At 26.8% G+C, this 15,284-nt stretch overlaps 1 protein-coding gene across 1 annotated transcript in view; it reads right to left on the reverse strand.

The window, feature by feature from the left end:
* Positions 1 to 9,977, reverse strand: part of LOC107453636 (uncharacterized) — a 31,641-nt gene extending 21,664 nt beyond the window's left edge. Inside the window, exon 1 of the mRNA XM_071181949.1 lies at positions 9,597 to 9,977. The gene's annotated coding sequence lies outside the window, so the exon portion shown is untranslated. The remainder of the gene's footprint in view (positions 1 to 9,596) is intronic.
* Positions 9,978 to 15,284: the final 5,307 nt, after the last annotated feature.

Consider the following 15,284-nt stretch of genomic DNA (forward strand, 5'->3'; position numbering starts at 1 on the left):
TATATTATGTTGCATGTGCATTATTTTATTTGTCACCTTTCACAGCATAAATTAAAATTTTTAACCCCTTAAAGTTAAAAGTTTATCCCTTTAGGTCTCTGCTCATTATTATTTTTACTCCTAAAATTATTTACTACTATTATTACTTTACTACTTTACTACTATTATTTTGATCAATAAAAAATATATTACAATTATGATAATATGCATAATTAACTATGTTTTAGTTGAATTTATGAACTGTTACAATTGACCCCGTAAGTGGGGACAATTGTAACAAGTGCACGACTGTAAATTGAGAAATTGTACGAATGTAAAATGAATGTGAAATTGCACGAATGTAAAAAATTGTTAATAACTAATATAATAACATTTAAAATAAGGTATTTATTTTTTTTTCTAGTAAAGGATAGTCTACTTTACTCGTCTGTCAATTAATACTAATAATATATTGGATTGTTTGTTAGTTGAAAATAGTTGAGTAAAAAATGTTATAATTGACCCCACTCTCCCCTACTTATTGATAACAGTTGATTAAAATTGTACAGAAAAAAATGGCAGACATCATTAGTGATCGTTAGTTAGTGATCGTTAGTGATTAGTGACATATAAAAATCTTAAAATAATCAAAGAATTTCCGGTGAGAAATAATCAAAGAATTCTCTGAAATTTTAAGTAAATAGAAACATATTTTAGATCCGAAAGTAATTTTTTCTGATGCTAAGAACTCCAACACTTCAGCTAGTTACTGATTTCTTTGAAACACAACGTCAAATACTCTTAACAAAACCGGTTAAACATAATCCTTAGAAGCTCTGAATTTCAGCGTTTTTACAGTGAATTTTATACTGTGAACAATTTAATTTTGCTATTTTGTTTCATCACTTTTATGTTGATGAATTTGATTAATTTTTACAAACTCAAACAAACTTCAGACCATTGATGAAACACCTTCGCTTAAAATGCAGTGCAGGTCTCAGTTTAAAGAAATAATAATTGAATAACGTGAAGAAATTACCCATTAAGGAATTCCAAGAAATCCAAAAATTATGGATACTAAATTTGTTTTCTTCATATTTCTCAAGAAATATTTAGAGAATTATTTTAGAAGTGCTTTTGTCGTGGCAATTTCTCATCAATTAGTTTAGAGATTTGAGGGACGAGCGAATGTTTTTGAGCACACTCATGCCAAAAAATTTAGCAATAAACATATACCTCGTAACAATTATTTTGGTTATTATATTCAAGAGCTTATTTCACAAGCTTTCGTAAATCTAGTTTCTTGAAGGATATAGATATTTTTATTTAAAAAAAAAATATTTTTTTATAACTGCCGAAATATTAAAAAAAAAGTTAAATAATTTATTTGAATTAGCAATAAAAATATTATTTCAGAACTTGAAGGAAATTCGTTAAAAAGGGCAAGACATTTAGAGTAATCCTTGTGCATGTGCAAGAAACGTTTTTAAAAATTTTGTACTGAATTGTATTTGGTAACATATTAAAAGACTTCGATTCTTGAAAATGTTTCTAGTTTTTGTAAATTTGGAAAGAATGACGGGTATGGGTTTTACACAAATTATATTTTGTACTATTAACTAAAATGTATTAAAAACGGAAAGCAAAATAATAAATTGCTAACTAATAATAAATAATTTATAATCTAATATAATTGACTTATAATTGAAATTATAATTGAAAAATATTAATTGACTAATAAATTAGTAACTAAAATTCATTATTAATCATATCCTCTATTAAAGTATTTTTTATTTCACTTGTTTTCTTTCTTTATACAATCACTCTTGGGTATTATCATTTGTTATTAAATTTTGTTATTTTGTTCCAATTGAAATTCATAGAAACCCTCTTATCTTTTAAAGCTTTCTTAGAAAAAGTTTAAAAGCTACTGAAAAAATTGCTAAAATTTTATTTTTATTTTCAAGATAATCGTAAGATATTTCTAGATTTCAAATCACTCTTTTTTCGTAGTTGACCAAACACGATGCGGAACAAAATCCGGAAAACAATTTGAATGATTTCCGATCATGCGGAGTATAAAAGGATTACTTTAAATATTCAAATTTTGCACCATTTTTAAAGATTTGTTTTCAAATTTTAAAATGATTTTTTTGTCGTTCATTAAAAATTATTCTAAAACTTTTAATTTTAATGATAGCTCTGCAGTTGTAGTAAACTGGTAAGGTAATTTTTTTATAAGGATATCCGCATCACCATAAATATTTAAGCTAGGCTTACTAAATTTTTTGCAATTATTGCATTTTATAACCAAAATTATTGATACACGTTGCAAGCTTATTGCTATATTGTTTAGAAAGGTGTGTTCAAAAAAATCTTTTGTGTTTGTAAATTCATGCCGGTTTCTTAAGCTTTTAAAAACGTTACATTTTATTGATATGTGTGATAAATCGCATGATCTAAACACTCCTGAAGTTAAAAACTAAGTTAAGACTTCAGGACCAGAAGTTAAAACTTCTCAAAGTATTTTTTGAAACATGAAAAAAAGAGCTAGTGCTTCCGAAATTTCGTCCAACACCTGAATTTCATTTTCAGATTCAGTAAGAAAATCACTTTTTTCTTGATTAAAAATTATTTTCAGTTTTCAAATTTTTGCTGGATCCACTTGCATACCTATTCTTATCTAATCTACACCAATATGTACACTATTGTCTGTAAGGAAATAGAATGTGACAATAAAAAGCTACTTCCGGATTGAAAATTAACTGGCCTGAATTCAAGATTGATATTTCATCTACACAAATTTCTTTGTCAAAAAACTCCACCTTAAATTCATGTCAAACATATTACAGGATTTTAAAATTAATATTTTAGACACTGTACCTGATTATGAATTAAGACCAACAAAGATACACACTTTTATATAAAATGGGCTAAATGAAACTTTCAGACATACACAGAGCAGCTGTAATAATTCGTCTTTATACAATAAAGCGTGAAACGATGGGATTAAGAATGTAATATAAACTTTTCTTAAAAATGACAATTTAAATATCGTAAAATTACAACAACAAAAAACATTGTTTACAAAATTATTTTTGCTTTACAATGAAAAAATTAAACTCTTAATATTAAGTTTATTTTTAGATTTATTGATGATTTACCTATCGTTAATTTTCAAGATTATACAATTTAATTATATAATATTTACCCCCAGGAATTAATCTTGCTTCGTAATCATGATGATAATTCTTAATATAATTTTTTGGATTTGGGTATTATAAAAGAAGAAAATATCTGCTTTGTTGATTTATACGATAAAAGAAATGATTTAAATTTTGATATAAATAAACTAATTGCTTGGAATTCTAATGTTTCTAATAACTTCTATTTAAATACCATTTCTAATCAAACGTATATAATTAAAAGAATACTAGGAGGCTCCGCCCCCTGCTCGCTAACACTCGCCAACCCCCGAGAAATGCTACGCAATCCTATGTGGTTCACGTCGTGAACCATGGCTCGCTGCGCTCGCTCGCCAATGAACACAATGTTCTAGCACAAAGACATAGTATATTATCATCAAAGACGTAGTATTTTATCATCAAAGACATAGTATTGTACTTATGTAGAAGAATTCTATCAATGTTCTTATTGGCTTTTAAAAAAGTATATTAGCTATTTAGATTGTACATGGTGAAAAAATCAAAACATTAGCTAAATGAGAAACATATTAGCAAAATAAATTATCAAATATTGCAGTTACTCACCTAAATTCAACTAAATGTGTATAATAAATTAGTTAATGCTAGAAATTCTGAAAGTTTTAGAAAAAAATTTTATTATTTAAAAATATAAACTTTAAACCCTAACTTTTCCTTGTGAGATAATAACCCTCAAAAAGTCTTTCATTTTCAAGAACACAAAAATTTGTTTTATCGCCAAATGAAATATTTTTTGGTGATCAGCATTATTGAAATCAATTTCTATATTAATTAACATTTGTGATAAAGTACATAACATTTTAGAACAAAATAAGGATGTTTTACATACAATAAATTAAAATGCATGGCTGTTAGCATTACCCGAGAAATACCACGTGGAGGTCGCCATGCTGCATTTCTAATCGGGGAGTTTTGATTTTGGCAGTTCCCCTTGCCTACTGCCAATAGAAGTTTCAATTAAATTTTTTCCAAAAAACATTTTTTTCTGCAAAGCTCTAAGAAATTAACACTAAGCATTTAGAATTTCTTTGAAAACACAATTATAGATTTGGCATCTTGGAGCAATTACTGAAAGGCTGTCAAATGACTTAACTCTTGACAGGCCAACATAAAGTTGTCCATGACTAAAAACTTGTTTAGTCAATACTAAACTGATTTTCTCAAAAGTCTGACCTTGTGACTTATTTATAGTCATGGAGAAGGCCAGCCTAATTAATTCCTAATTGAGTTTAAATTAAATATTATCATGTTTTTAGGGCATGAATCTGAATTGAACAACCTGATAATGCTCACTCTGGTTATTGTTTCCGTTTTTAAAAGCGCTATATGTTGAGCCACCTCATGTGACATTTGCCATGTGACATTTTTAGCAGCAATCATTGGTCGATTTTCTAACGTTGCCATTCGGGGAGTTGTAATGAGGCTTTTTTTTGGTGCCGTGTAAGAGAAATATATATATAGATGTTTGTCTATCCAAAAAGCAATAAGACAAACTTTTTCAAAATTTGATAAAAAAAACAATGGATACCCAACTAAGGTAATTAAATTCTATATAAAATCATTGAGTTAGTTGCATGTTATTATTAATACATTTAGTAAAAACGTGTTTGTTAATTTATATTTTTACTATGTGCAAATCCAATTCGAGCAAGTTCATGGCTAAAGATCTGTGCAGAACAGGCAAATCATGTTTCCATCTTTTTTTCAAAAATTGTATAGTTAAATATCAACCTTATTCATTAAATTATCCAGAAAAATCTTATTACTTTTCGCCAATCCTTGGTAACTAGCAAATGAAACTCGTTTATCTAAACAAACTCCGCTTCTGTATTTTGTAATGTGACTTTTTGAAAGATTCCGGTACATTCGTTCTCTCCCAGTCATATTTGTGACTTTGAGTAAAATAAGTGAACCCACCAGAAAATAATTCACACTTAGATAAAAAAAAGGGAACTCCATTGAAAATATTTTTACGTATAATGTAAAAACACCACATTAAAAAACTCATTATGGCTACTAGTTTCTTCTAGTTTCATATAATTCTGATCTAATACAATGAACGAAAAATAGGTAAACTTTGTGGGGTAAAATTATTCATCAGAATTTAATTTTTATAGGCTATTCAAACTATCAAAATCCATAAGTAACTTAAATATATATGCATATAAATTTTCTCTGATATAAACTTAGGCTTCAAAAATCATTGGTATCGTTAAAAAAATGCCCAATTCTATGGAAATCCTATGATACAGTGGAATACATTTTACTTAATATTGGATATTTCTTTATTAATGCAACACCAGGAGATGAAATAGAATTTAAATAAAAATATTTATAATGGAAAGGCACTTAAAAATGTGCTTTTCGATTGCCAATGTGGTGGCTTATTTTTCACTTTCTTATCATTATTTTTGAGATTTTCCGAACATACAAATGAGTTCGACAGAGTTGATAAGAAGCCTTGACCTATCAGAATATTTTGAGGAGCAGCTTAGACAAAGAAAAACTCGTTCTCACAGATGCAGACCGGTTGATCGTTAAGTAGCCAGCGATACATTTCGGCGATTCTTATTATTAGAATAGTTCCTTCATTGTCTTTCTTCAAATAACAATCGAAGCCCCCAAATAACCTTTGCCCCGAGGAAGAAGAAAGTGTGCATGTAAAATAGTTTCGAAATGAGGAAAGAGAAATAACGGTCAAAAATAAAGAATGGTTTCTTGGGATTGTGAAAAATTCTTATTTAATGCAAATGGGATAGTCTTGATATTTTTTTCCAGGTTAAATAAGAAAGTAAAGAGAATTTCAGCAGTCATAGATACCTCTTATTCGTGATATCGTTATAGAACAATCGTTTCATAATATGTCCATTGGATACCTTCTACTATTTTTTAAATAAAAAAAAAAACACTTTTTTTACAGTCAGGTCAAAATTAGAAACTGGAAAGCCTTTTAGTATTAAGTTGTGAAACAAAAAACAGTAGCTATAAAATAGAGTATCATAAAATTTTTTAAACATATCAAAAAACTTTTAAAACTTTATTTCTAACCTTTTTTAATAAGAGACATAGTATAAATGCTGTTCGATACAATTCCATTGTTTTCGAAATGTTGAGTTTTACTTTTTTAGAAAAAAAGATAAGTTAAAAAAAATGTTTATAGGATTTCATAAAATAGTTGGTCTCATGGCTTTTGATTGCGATCAATATAATTGGAAAAATGGGAAAATATTCACTTTGAGATGAAACTTGGAATATCGTACTGTAAAAAAATTCTAGTCAAAATTCTGGTATAAAGTCTCGGTACCTTGGGTGCATCATCCTTTTGGCCGTAAAATCTATTTTTACCGTTTCATACTATCGTAACTACTATGACGTTACATCCGGTTTTGCAGTTAATTATTAATATAATTACCATTATGTATCATTTTACGTTAAATATTTATCGCAAAACCACTGAATCATTCTTATTAAATATTTCTGTAAAAATCACGGTTAATAAAAATTTTTGTTCCGTAACATGTTCTGGTAAAGATGGATTCCACGGTAAAAAGTACTGGTGCTCCGGTACTTTTTATCGTATTTTGATCCGGAACTTTTAACAGTGAAGAAGTAAACATTACAGGCGTTTGCCATTTAAGATGACCCACTAAGAAAAACAAATTTAAATATTTTAGCACACTTGAATATACTGCTATATACTGCTTTAATCCTCAGAATCACGCCAATTCCTTTTATTTTTTAAAACATTTTTTTTTCTCTTCTGTTTATTGATTTTAGGATTGTAATTTATGGATTATTTATAAAAAAGTGTTATGTTATTTACTATGTTTTTTATTATTAAATAATGCTTGACATTTAAATGATAGATTTTTTAAGAACTTTTTTAATAAATATTTTTTTTCTTTTTTCAAATAGTATATACGTATAATATACTAATATATAACTATACAAAAAAATTCTTTCATTTATTATATTTTTTTAGCTACTATATAATATTTGGCATTTTTTAAAATAAATAGTTGTCAAAATATACTTTTTAAGCTATGTTTTTGGTTCTTAAATATTTGAATGTTTTGAATGTTCTTTAAATTTTAGAATTATTCTTCCCAAATATTTGATCTAAAAAAAGATAACAGTGCTGATTACAGTCTTTTCTTCATTTATTAGTTTTTTTAAAAAATTATATTGCGATAAATTGACATAAAATTTTTATAATTTCATTGTGTTCTTATCAGTGTCGTTACAATTTATTTAACTACCTATTATAAAATTCAGGACTTTTAACCACATAACTGCAAAAACTGTATTTTAAAGAATTGCATTCATTTCAATGACTTCTTGTGCAATTAACACCGCGTGTTAAATGATGTTGATAACTGAAGTTGGATTTTAAAATCCAAATTTATTTATTTAGTTTTTTAAAAATAATTTTACGCTGTTATCTTACGAAGTATGATCTCATATTTATCACAGCTGCTTTTTTTTTAAATGAGACAAATAAATTTATATCGTGAAAAGTAGAAAAAATGCAATGGACATTAATGCAAGTTAATGTCCATTGCATTTTAATTGCAAGGAAAATGAGAGTAGTATTTTATAAGCTTATTTTTCGCTAATAAAATGCTACTATCATTTTCCTTGAATAAATTTACAACAATATGTCGTGTAAAACGATAATATAATTTTTTAAAAATGTGTCCTATGAAATCAGACACAAAGATGTGATAAACTGAGAATCGCTTCGTGATAGGACATTTTTTTAGTGACCATTGGAGATCAACTCATTGTATTATCCTAAGTCTTTTCTGTTGTTGCGCTTATAACTAAATAACTTCTTGGATGAGTGGTTTTCTTTTTTACTTTAAAAGACCGCAGCTCAAATAAATGACTTTCATATAATTAATAAATAAATATGCAAAAAAGATGGTTTTAACCCTTTCTAAGGTACAGACCTCCCATTGTAAAATATTTAACCATTTGGTTTTTCGTTTGTTCCGTTTTGATGCAACACTTTTGAAGGAAACGCCCATTTTAAGAAAAATATTTTAAGAGCTATAATATGAACCTCTTAATAAAATTTGTTTTATAAACAATAAAAGTCAGTAACTTGCTTGTGTAAAGACCTAATGAACCGTGATAAATTGCCAAAGAATGGCTTTAAATTAATTTTATCTGGCTAAATGAGGTTTTTTTTTTTCTTCTATCAATTTACATTGATGAAATGGCTCGTTAAAGGGTCTGAAAGGGAGTGAAAATCTAAAAATGAATGATGGATACTAAAGTTCTATATAAAATCATTGAGTTAATTGTTAATACATTTACTAAAATCTTCTTTGTTAATGTACAATTTGCAAATCCAATTCGGGCAAATCCGTGGCTAAAAATCTATGCAAAACGGACAGTTTTTTCTTTCTCTCTTTTTTTTAAAAATTGTATAATTAAATATTAACTTTATTCATTATAAACTTCTTTAAATTATAATGTTATTCCCTTACCCACACAAATTTTCGGACCAGTCCTTAGTAACTGACACACTCTTCAGTACTGCATTAAAAACGCGCCATAAAACANAATTCTCCGGGGGTTGGCGAGCGTCAGCGAGCAGGGGGCGGAGCCCTCTAGTTTACTAAAATCTTCTTTGTTAATGTACAATTTGCAAATCCAATTCAGGCAAATCCGTGGCTAAAAATTTATGCAAAACGGACAGTTTTTTCCTTCTCTCTTTTTTTAAAAATTATATAATTAAATATTAACTTTATTCATTATAAACTTCTTTAAATTATAATATTATTCCCTTACGCACACAAATTTTCGGACCAGTCCTTAGTAACTGACACACTCTTCAGTACTGCATTAAAAACGCGCCATAAAACAAAATCATTCTAATTACGCTTTTAACTCCGCTTCTGTTTTCACATTTTGTAATCTGACAATCTTATTACGAAAATATTTTAAATCCTTTGATGTAAGATTCCGATACATGTAAGTTCATTCGAAATCGCTATTCGCCTTATAGATTTCGTTCTGACACCACAGAAATACCCGAGCTTCACTCCCAGGATAGAGTGGACAGAACTTTGAGTAAAATAAGTGAAGCTAATGAACACTCATCAGTTAAACCCACCAAAAAAAAAAAATCATACTTTAAATGTGCAGTAGATATAAAAAGGGAACCCCTTCATCAATGCAGTCATCCTACTTCATTGAAAACATTTTTACATGTAATGTAAAAACACCACATTAAAAAAACTCATTATGGGTACTCCATCATCTACTAGTTTCATATAATTCTGATCTAATACAATGAACAATACGAAACATGTAATAGGTAGGGTGTGTTTTATATAAAGAGTTATTTAAGATTTTAATAAACAATCATCAGAATGAATTTACCTGATTGAGTTGATTTTGTGATTCTTATGAAAGTAAAGCATCCTCACTGATCCAAAATTTCACTCTCAGAACATAAACCTGAAAGGGTACTTCCAGCATCCAAAGGTTCAACAACAGCTCTGATGCTGCTTCGTCCGCGTACATTCATCTGAAAGAGTTCATCTGCTTCTCTTTTTTCTTCTTCTTTGCCTCCGGAGCAGGTAGCCATCGAAGAAAGTGGAAAAAATTCCAAAAAGAGCAGGGTGAAGGAGAGAGGGTAGTTATTATCATGCACCACATGATGTGCTATTATCGCCTGTTTACCCTCCGGCGTGACCGCTCTATTGGGAATGGCAGGCAGCATCGTTTTTTTCTTTTATTATTATTGTAATGATTGTTTTTTTTTTGTTGCTGTCATTGTTTCTTCTTTTCATTCTGACCACTTATCCATTCACCATTTTGTTGTCTTCCTTTCACAGCAACCGTCATCAGGACTGAAAACACATTATGTCTCTTCTCAGTTTTTTTTTATTATATTTAGAAATTTTTAAATAATTGACTTTTGAAAATAATTACCTTTTTTAAATACTTTGTTCACTGGAATTGGAATTAAATTATTATTATTATTTCGGTTAAAAGTATGAACATGTAAATGAAGGGAGGAAGGCGAAGGTTTATTGATTGAATGGGGCAATCAATCAATATATATGTATATTAATTCCTAGGATTCAGTGGAATACATATTACTTAATATTGTATATTTTTTTATGAATGATACACCTGCGGATGAAATAGAATTTAAATAAAAATATTTATAACGGATCGCACCTAAAAACTGTCATAATGTGCCTTTCCATGACCAATGAGGTGGCTTATTTTTCACTTTCTCATCAATATTTTTGAGATTTTCTCAACTCATATAAATTTTATTATTTGCGCATAAGTTTTATTTACTCATAAACTGCAAGTATCTAGAATTCAAAAAATAAGTTAAAAATAGGGAGGAAAAATTGAAAATAATAAAGATTAATGAAAAGAGAAGAATAAACATTATTAAAACAAAATATTTTTAAAAAAAATTATAAATATATAGACTAAACAACCGGAAAACAAAAATAAATGAAAAGATAAAATCTCTTCATCAGCTCTCACGATTATATCCGCAACAAATTCCAGAATTTTTTCCGACTTATAAAGCGTGCGGTGATAAAAGATGCAAAACTTGCCTTAATATTGAAAAAAACAACAGAAAAAAAAAACAACAACAGCATATAATTCACAATAACGATAGCTCCAAATCTGTTTCTAAATTAAAAATGTTACTTATATGCTAACCTGTGGTTTTTTCAATTTGAAATATGTTGGAAAACCAGTAGCTCCTTTAATATTTGAATTAATCAACACCGTTCTGATATAAACTGTCATAAAATTATCAATAACCTGGAATTGAATCATTTTAGAGAACATAATTTTTCAGTGTTAAAATTAATATTTTAGATATTGTAGAAGATTTAGATTTAAGATTACAAAAAGAAAATTACTACCTGCTTTTATAAAGAACAATTTTGCCGCACGTTCCAACATACGCAAATTAACTTTAATTCCTCAACTTACTCATTTTTTCGTATTAAAGATAAGCGTACAAATTGAGGTAAACGGGGATAAGGAAGTAATAAAAACTCTCTTAATAGTCACAAATTAAATAAAAAAAAAATTTCAAATACAGAAAAAGATTTTAATATACAATAAAAAATGAAACCAATGAAAAATTTTGTTTTCTCCCTTATTATTAACTTTTCTTTCATTAATTATTTACATTTCGAAATTCTTTGATTCAATCTTGTAAAGGCTAAAATGCGTAAAATTTCCCCAAATAAAAAGAACAATTTTGATAATTTATATTTCGTTATTAACTTTATAATCCTATTTTCAATAATATTAAAATTCGTAATATTTTTGAAAATTAAAAAAAAAATTCCATTAAAAGATTTTATCATGAATGAAAGCTTGAAATAAAATAAATCTCTTGTTAAGAACTATGTTCAATAACAATGATATAAGCAAAAATTTAGGAAAAATTAATAATGAAGGTCACTGTTAAGAAGAGAAATATTTGGATTTTTTGATAAACATCATAGACATACTGCTGTTGACTCAAATGTTATAATAACCTAGAACTGAGGAATTCATTGATAAAAGGAGCAAAATTTGGACCCATTTACCATATATCAATTAAAAAATTTCTAAAATACTTTCTTAATTTTCTAAATAATATTTGTTTAAAGATATCAAGTAAATTCTCTTTACTTTTAGGTAGAGTGCCTAGAGTAAAAGAGTGTGGACAAGGGAGAAACGATTCCTGATTGGTGGAAAGAAAAACTTTACCGCCGGAGGCGAGAGTGGAAAATTCGCCATTGGAATTACACGGAGTGAAAATTATCTGATTCAAAAAATTTATGTTCTGTATTAATAAATGCATGTAATGAGTTCATTACTTACTTTTTTTCAACAAGAAACATCACAATTACAGTAAATGTTAAAATTATGGGTGAAAATTTGGATAGTTGTTAGTTATTCGAATTTATCCTTATTATCTCTTACTTGCGTGCATATAAAGTTATGTTTATCTCATTAAGAGAACAAGGTGATTAAATAACTAATGGTTAGATAAGAATAAATGTATTTACTTTTAATACACATAATTTCTATCTAAATTACTTATAAATTTTAAGATTTGAGCATCTTTTTATCAAAACTTCAGAAGTGCATAGTTTGGCCATATTACTTTGACATGTTGGCGCGTTACAATGGTCACGTTACAATGCGCGTTACAAAGTAGCATTTGTTTACTTTTCGTTACCAACTGTATAAAATGCTAGTTTGTTTTAAATTTCAACTAATTATGGAAATTTTTGTTTACAATTTGTTGAAATAAACAATACCTTTTCAGGTGAATATGCGATAATTTTTTCCTGAAAAAGTAATAAATAATAATAAATTATATAATTTGTATTATTAATTATTATTTCTGAAATAAATGGCATAATCATTATTAATTTTTATATTTAATTTAAGGCATTTATTAAAAGCTGAAGTCTTTTCATAAGTCTTTTTTTTTTAATTGACATTTATTTTTTAACAATTTCAGATGATGGAAAATGTTTCTTAAAAAATCTGTAATATCATGTGCTTTCAAATCTTAAAGTTTATATTATTGATACTTTAGTATATACTCTTAGAATGACAGAATCTTCAGAATAACACCAAATGAGTGAGTGGCGCCAACTTCGGTGTATCATCTGGCAACCCCCTTGGACAAAAATATGACGGCAGCGCATGCGCTCTAGGATATTGTCATCACTCTTTTCAATACAGGCACTCTACTTTTAGGTAAGTCAATAGAATAGAAATGGGTTGTTTACTGTTACTTTAAGAAATTTGCTTTCAATAATAAGGAAAATTAAATAACAGTTCAACAAATTTTTCTAAAATTCTTCGATCAATTACAAAATTTTTTTGCTATTACCCCCATAGACAAAGCTAACAATAATTATGCAATCTTCTGTTAAAATATCGAACTTTTAAATGCGGAATTAAAAAATAGTAAAAATTTTAAGCTTAGTAATTTAAATTATAACATTATCATTAAAAATGTTTAGATTCATATAAGAGTTTAAAAATTAAAATTAGCAATATGCAATTTCATTACTTAATTAACAGTCCAAAATTTCATAAAATTCCTCTAAAATTTAGAACAATCACATATGGCTCTAATATTTAACGAACATGGCATCATTTTCTGGAACTACTTAAATTAAATTATTAACAATATAATTAATGAAGGTTTTTATTGGATTATCAATAATCAACCGATTTAGAACAAAATAAAATTAATTCTATTGATTTCCAGGATCTTTTCAATAGCCTTCCCCTTTCTAAACTAAATGATGTTCTTTTGATTTATTACTATGATTTTAAAAATATCCTTAATTGCGATTTTGATTGTTGAGAAATTTTAACTAATTTTCGTCCTTTTAGTAATTAGCTTTGCGATAAAATGATATTTTTATTCAAATTGATGGAATACCACAAGGATTTAATTTTTCATCTCTCTTAGATAACTTATTTTTGCACTATTATGAAAATAATTAAACTCTTAATATTAAAATTGTTTTTAGATTTATTGATGATTTAATTATCTTCAATTTTCAAGATTATACAATTGTATTAAATAATATTTCCCTCGAGGATTTAATCTTGCTTCGTAATCATGATAATATTAATTTAAATTTTTCGTATTTGGGTATTACAAAAGAAGAAAATGCCTGCTTTGTTGATTTATACGATAAAAGAAATGATTTTAATATAAATAAACTGAATACTTGGAATTCTCATCTTTCTAAAAACATTTATTTAAATACCATTTTTAATCCAATGAATAGAATTAAAAGAATATGCAGTAATGTTTATTTATCCAATAAAACTAATAAATACCAACTCTACAAATTACTAAAAAACAATGGATACCCAACTAAAGAAATTAAATTCTATTTAAAATCATTGAATTATTTGTAGGTTAAATTACAATTAACCTACAAATAATCATTGAATTATTTGTAGGTTAATTAATAAATTAACCTAATTTTTAATGATAAAAATATTATTAATTAACCTACAAATAATCATTGAATTATTTGTAGGTTAATTAATAAATTTTCTGAAAACTTCTTTGTCAATTTACATTGTTACCATTTGCAAATTCAGTTCTTATAATAATGGATAAAAACATTGGTAATTTTTTAGGTTTATTATTTGTATCGATATTTGTCTTTCAGTTTTGTTTTTTGCTCGATTTTATATCGTTTTTCACCATTGATTTATTGATTCTTTTTTAGTAAAATTATAAAGTCAATTTTTGAAAGGGGTTTCTTTGCAGGAATAATTTTTGCCAAATTGAGCTTTAATAATTACATTCAAAGTGTTCAATTTTAATAATTTTAGAGAGACAAATAGTAATTGCAACTACTTTATGAAGGTTGAAAATAATTATACAAATTAACAATAATAAAAACTAATATTAATAAAAACTAATATTAATAAAATTTAACAATGATAAAAAAAATAATGAAAGATGCTTTCAATGAAAGACGTTCTTTGTGTTTGATTTCGTTATAAAATATCGACAACTCAAACTAACTTTATATTTCAGATGTTTTTCTTCAAATATTAATATCACATTTTAATAATTGAAAATCAAATCTTAAATAATGTTTCATTTATTATTTAGTGCACTGTATATTTTTTAATGAGCTTATAGGCCTTAGAATTGGTTGAGGAAACACTATTACTTTTTTTTTACTGTGTAAATATCACTTATAATAATAAGGTCAATTATTTTTTTTAAATTTGGTGAATTTTAATTATTTGATATTATTGAAATTAATTTTTATTGGAAACAGTTAGGCTCAACACTTTAACAGTTTCATTAATTCTTTTTTATAATTTTACATGACAGTCTTTTGAAATGCATGCAACTACATTTAAGGAAATCTTTTCGATAAAATAATTATTTGTGGAAGTTTTTTTTTTTTTTAAGTTACTTCAAAAACGAGGGTGAAAGTAGAAAAATGAATTAAAAATGGTTTTTTACTGCAGGTAAAAATGTCTTCGTAGTTAATAATGTTCAATGCAATATATATATATATAATC

This window comes from Parasteatoda tepidariorum, chromosome 1 (assembly GCF_043381705.1).
Source record: "Parasteatoda tepidariorum isolate YZ-2023 chromosome 1, CAS_Ptep_4.0, whole genome shotgun sequence".
Classification (NCBI taxonomy): Eukaryota; Metazoa; Arthropoda; class Arachnida; order Araneae; family Theridiidae; genus Parasteatoda; species Parasteatoda tepidariorum.